At 36.5% G+C, this 6,327-nt stretch overlaps 1 protein-coding gene across 50 annotated transcripts in view; it reads left to right on the top strand.

The window, feature by feature from the left end:
* Positions 1 to 763: 763 nt before the first annotated feature.
* The window catches only part of madd (MAP-kinase activating death domain), a 69,030-nt gene continuing 63,466 nt past the window's right edge, over positions 764 to 6,327 (top strand). For 26 of the 50 annotated variants that reach the window (XM_048184569.1, XM_048184565.1, XM_048184541.1 and 23 more), the window contains exon 1: positions 765 to 1,045. The gene's annotated coding sequence lies outside the window, so the exon portion shown is untranslated. Of the gene's footprint in view, positions 1,046 to 6,327 lie in introns of all 50 variants that reach the window. The other 24 variants (XM_048184563.1, XM_048184538.1, XM_048184558.1 and 21 more) reach the window with 2 other exon arrangements.

Raw genomic sequence — 6,327 nt, 5'->3', positions numbered from 1 at the left:
TATTACATAATTAATTTGTGTTTCCTACTGGCTAAATTTCACATAGTCTACATAAACAAAAATTTCCTGGCTCTAAACCTCTCTTTTCTCTATTCAGAGATACTATCCAATGCTCTATTAATACCAAAGCTATGAAAACTGTTTCTCTTTATTCATCCTTTTTGTCCTCTTAAGGTTTACATAGCCTATATTGCATTGTTGTTTTATTACCCTGGCAACATATCTGTGTTTGTATATTTTTCTTTTTTGTGTTTTACATGTATCTATTGATTTAATGCTCTGATGTTTTGTATTGTTTAATAAAAAATAAATAAAAATAAAAATAAACCCTTTCAGAAATCTAAATGAGTGGTTTTACGTCATCACGCGGTACACGACAAAACCGACAATTAATAAAACTTGGTTTTATTTATTTTATTAATAAACTGGTTTGTTGTGTACCGCGTGATGACGAAGAACCACTCCGTTTTTCGTTTAATTTTGTCGTAGCCATAATTCAGCATATAGTCATAAAAAAATATATATATATATAACGGCTATTCAAGCAGTTTAAAATCAGTTTAATCATCAGTTTTCTCCAAATGCTTCCTATAATTTCAGCATCGATTCCCAAAATCATTATTAATAATCGGACGTGTCCGAAAGAGGCAGTTCTCTGTTCAGTGAGTCGGTGACTCGAGAACCGGTCGAAACGATTCAGACTGATCAGTGCGCAAATCGCGTCAACTGATTCGTTGAAAAGAACCGACTCAAACGAACGATTCCGTTACGAATCGGACGTCGCTATCGTACAGTCAGTTGCAAGCAGAGAGGGAGAGAGAGGAAGGGGACGAGCAGAGCTTATCAACAGGCACAATCATCATCATCGCATCACTGACTGACCCTCTACCGCAAGACACGGATGTGCGCTCGTCGCGTCGTGCCTCTGTCACATCATGTGTTCGTCATCGTATGTAGCGATGACTGTGTTTTGAGACGCTGTTTCGCCGCAGCAGGGCCAGAGATACACGGCTAAAGCGAGTAGCTGTGGCGTTAGCTCCTGGAGGTCAGTATCTCTTTTACTCCCGTTCTCTCTTATTATAACTGATACATGGCGCTTATATGATGGTTTGCTCCGGACCAGTGGTGCAGTGATCAGATGGATGAAGGTGGCTTCGTTATAACGGCGTAGAAATGTACGCAGCTGGTTGTGTAAGCAGCTTTGACAGCTAGCTATTTGATCCTGTTAGCTACCGCTAGCAGCTGATCATTATTTTTCACTGTATAAATGTGTATTACGCTGCATCTCTGCTCATAATATATGACCAAAGACTCTTAAATGTCTAACAGCAAGGCTGTCGATAGGAAGAGCTCTCATCATTAATGGATGCCCTCATATTCAGTGCATTTGATGAGTCTGAATGTTATAAACACCAGTTTAACAACACACCCGTTTCCAAAAATGATCAGATCTGCACCCTTTTTTTTACTCTTGTAAAATCCTGTACAGATGTCCATCTTTTTGTCCTCCAGAGGTCATAAGGACACAGGTTTTCTCTCCAGAGGGGGTTAGGAGGATGTAGTGCTGTAGTCATGTTGTCATGATGATGATGATGATGATGATGGTAATGATGTGACACAGGAAAACCGCTCTGGCTTTGTAAACCTTTTTGCTTTGGAATAGCTGCGACATCAGGCCGTGTATAAGATGACTTGGGTGGTGTTGTTACTCTCTTGGGTGTAATGTGAGACAGCTCTTTGCCTTTGTCAGTTCAGCCTGTTTCCTGTCACCGTTTGCAAAGTATTTTTTTTATTCCGTGGAAGAATCCATTTGATTGAGCTTATAAAATCACGAATATATTATGAGCACTAATTTGGGTTTAGAAATTCAGTTTACTACTTGATAGTATATGTCGTGATATAGCTCATCATTGTGTTGTTAAAAGTCAAATAATATGTTAAAATCCCTGTACAAGATTAGATCTTGACTAAAAGCATAATTAATTACATTAACAGCAATACACTCTCATCTCTTGTATATTTAAGGGTCAGATGGGAGATAGGGTTGCAAAGGGGCAGAAAGTTTCCAGTAAATTTCCGGAAACTTTCCACGGGAACTTAACCTGGGGAATTTTTTAAATATACCAATTTTGAAACTTAACAGGAATTTATGTGAATTAATTGGAAATTTTGGGAAATTTGTATAAATTTATAATATTTATATAAAATGTATCATATAAAAACAAATATGAACATTTTGTTTGGTCATAACATGAAATAAGTTATTTATTTTTCGCATTCAATTAATTCTAATTTAGTAAATATGTAAATAAAATAAATATATTTTTATTGCAGCAATTGTTATGTGTTATTTATTTCAGTGTCACATGATCCTTTAGAAATCATTCTAATATGCTGATTTGATACTCAGTTATTATCAATGTTGGAAACAGTTGTGCTGCTGAATATTTTTTTGGAACCTGTAATTCACTGATTAATAAAAAGTTAAAAAGAACAGAATTTATTCAAAATAGAAATCTTTTCTAACAATATCACTTTACTATCCCTTTTTTATCAATTTCACACATCCTTGCTGAATAAAAATATTCATTTCTTTCAAAAAAAAAAAAGAGAGAATTGTTTTTTGAACGGTAGTGTATATTGTTACAAAAGATTTCTATTTTAAATAAATGCTGTTCTTTACATTTTTATTTATCAAAGAATCCTGAAAAAAGTATCACAGGTTAAAAAATATTAAGCAGCACAACTGTTTCCAGCATTGATAATTGAGTATCAAATTAGCATGTTAGAATGATTTCTGAAGGATCGTGTGACACTGAAGACTGGAGAAATGATGCTGAAAATTCAGCTTTGCATCACAGAAATAAATTATATTTTTATGTATATCAAAATAGAAAACCACTATTTTAAATTGTAGTTATGTTTCACAATATTGCTGATTTTTTCTGTATTTTTGATCAAATGTGCATGTTATGGACTGGGGGAGTGCACAGTGTATGTAGGGGGTGTGGTCTCAGTAGCCCTGCAGTAAGTAGTGTTCTGTGTGAATGTGATTGAGGAATGTGCAGGGTAAACATTTAACTAAAATTGCATTAAATATGGTTGTTTTAACCAAAATTATGCTGCAAGATGTTTTTTTTTTTTTTTTAACTACATTTAAGTACCCTGTTATAGGCTAACCTGCAATTTTGCAAATTCCCATTAATTCCCATATATTCCTGTTAATTCCCATGGAACGTTTCCAGCTTTGAAAATTCCAAGAATTTTGCAATCCTAGATGGGGGTAAATAGTTTAAGTGTCTGTATAAATTAATTCAGGAATTTGACTCCTGCTCTGTCTCCCTCTTTGAAAAGTTTCATTTTGATAATGACAGATGAAATATGTGTGAATGAGCGATTCTCAGTTCCTTCTGTAAGTGGAGAGTTCATACTTTATTTTGAATGAGGTATTTGGGATAAATGTCAGGGGGAAATGTGTGTATGTATGTATGTGTGTGTGTGTGTGTGTGTGTGTGTGTATATATATATATATATATATATATATATATATATATATATATATATATATATATATATATATATATATATATATATATATATATATATATATATATATATATATATATATATAATATTTAATTAGTGTGTGTGTGTGTCATGTGAATGGTGCTGTGACTCTGTGCGTGCGGAAGTGTGGCGTGGGCAGACTGAAGTGTCTGTTACTTTGATCTGATTTGGCCAATGGGGAACACTGGGTCCTGAGTTGTTTGAAATCACCTCTCCTCTCCACACTTAATCCTGATTGATGTTTATGACCTATCTTAAACGTTCCATCTGTCACTCCCTGACAGTGTTCAGTTTTAATGTGCATGATGCACAATTACAGATCATCAGCATTGAAGCTCATTTTAGAGGTTTGAATGCAATTCACAGTAATTTTTCCTTCCTGGGTGTGGTTCTGCTGTATATCCTAAGAGAGAAAAGATGGAGATCTTTATCAAGTCTCCCTAAGCAAGTTGTCATATATGACTTAACATTATAGAGATATTTCACTAGTCCCATTAATATTCAGTAGCAACTGGCTGTGAGAAATTCAACTTTGAGACTCTTTGGGGTTGTTTTTAGTTATAGATTCAAGAGAAAACCAATGAGATTACTGTATAATTTGTTCCTCTGTTATTGATTGGCTGGTCAGAGGCTTATTTTATCTCGAGCACAGCAGTAGCTCGAGGGGTGTGCTGTGAGCATGTGTGCTGCCAACGGGTGGGATGGCTTTTGGCGTTCAGCCTGTCTTCTACCACATCAACAAGTCTGAGTAATGCATCGCCACTGGCTTTCACAGTTTACACTGTATTTCACCACAACTGGAGGTAAAATTACAGTCAGATATTACATCTCATTGCAAATTGTGCAAACTCATTCATCGGCATGCTTTTGTGTAACGCAGTGCATTGTCAGAATAAATGCATGAGAAAATTAGGGATACAAAACTATTAGGCTGCTTGTTTCATGAAACTGCTGGACTGAGTGAGCTCTGCAGGAGAGTTTTTTTGTTTTTTTGTTTTTTTTTTACTTTTACACTGCAAACAGAAATTAAAGCTTTTTTAAAACAGTGTAAAGCCTTGTTTACACTGCATGCGTGTGCGGCGTTACGGCTACCGGAGCTGATTCGCGGCCACTCTAGTCAATGCTTGTTTTTTCACCAGCCGCTCCACGGTGCGTTTGAGAAGCGTCCCAGAAGCGGCTCGCCGCACCGCTTCGCTTAAGATAGGTGGCTCGCCAATTTTGACGGACGCCAAGACACCCAGCTCAAATACAAAATAAAGTCAAAATAATCATCCTGAGTAAACTCCCTCTCATATTTCACATCACTAGGAGGCCAGAAACTGACGACAAAAGATTCGGAGTTGAAAAACTTGAATTTTTTTTGTTCTTGTTGTCTACTTTTTAGTGTATTAACTTCGTCTGTAGGCTACAGCAAAATAAAGTATGGCATATCAATAAACACAATAAAACAGTGGTCTCGGGAATCCAGCCGCTTCGCTTCTGAAATGCTTCTGGTGTGAGTTGACACCGCTCAGAAGACGGAACAAAACCTTGCCAGAGCCGTAACGCAACACACATGCGTGCAGTGTGAACGAGGCTTCAGTGTGGTTTCTTTGAAGTCCCCCCTGAAATCAAAATGTATTTATTGTTTTTTAGCTTTTAGTATGAATATGTTAGCCTAAAGGTTAGTAATAAGCTAGAGTGCTCCAGAACAATGACAAAATTCACATTTAGGATATATATATATATATATATATATATATATATATATATATATATATATATATATATATATATATATATATATATATATAGGTGCTGGTCATATAATTAGAATATCGTGAAAAAGTTCATTTTTTTTTATTGTAAATGATTTTAAAAAATGAAACTTGCGTATATTCTAGATTCCCTACATGTAAAGGAAAAATGTTGATTAGAGCATACAGCTAATGAAAGTCCAAAATCCAGTATCTCAAAATATTAGAATATTTACATTTGAGTTTCATTAAATGACCATCCCTACAGTATAAATTCCGGGTATCTCTTGTTCTTTGAAACCACACTAATGGGGAAGACTGCTGACTTGGCAATGGTCCAGGAGACAATCATTGACACCCTCCACAAAGAGAGTAAGTCACAGAAGGTCATTACTGAATGGGGTGGCTGTTTACAGAGTGATGTATCAAAGCATATTGAATGCAAAGTTGACTGGAAGGAAGAAATTGGGTAGGCAAAGGTGCACAAGCAACAGGGATGACCGCAAGCTTGAGAATACTGTCAAGTAAAGCCGATTCAAACACTTGGGATAGCTTCACAATGAGTAAAAAGAAGCCGGAGTCAGCGCATCAAGAGTCACCACACTCAGACATCTTCAGGAAAAGGACTACCAAGCCACTTCTGAAACAGAAACAACGTCAGAAGCGTCTTACCTGGGCTAAGGAGAAAAAGAACTGGAGAGTGAACAGAGGTCGAAAGTCCTCTTTTCAGATAAAAGTACATTTTGCATTTCATGTTGAAATCATGGTCCCAGAGTCTGAAGGAAGACTGGAGAGGCACAGAATCCAAGCTGCTTGAAGTCTAGTGTGAAGTTTCTGAAGTCCGTAATGATTTGGGGGGCCGTGACGTCTGCTGGTGTTGGTCCATTGTGTTTTATCAAGTGCAAAGTCAATGCAGCCATCTTCCAGGAGATTTTGGAGCACTTTATGCTTCCATCTGCTGACAAGCTTTATGGAGATGCTGATTTCCTTATCCAGCAGGACTTTAGCACCTGCCCACAGTGCA

The sequence above is a fragment of the Megalobrama amblycephala genome, linkage group LG3 (assembly GCF_018812025.1).
Source record: "Megalobrama amblycephala isolate DHTTF-2021 linkage group LG3, ASM1881202v1, whole genome shotgun sequence".
In the NCBI taxonomy this organism is placed as follows: Eukaryota; Metazoa; Chordata; class Actinopteri; order Cypriniformes; family Xenocyprididae; genus Megalobrama; species Megalobrama amblycephala.
This window is presented reverse-complemented; position numbering and strand designations above follow the sequence as displayed.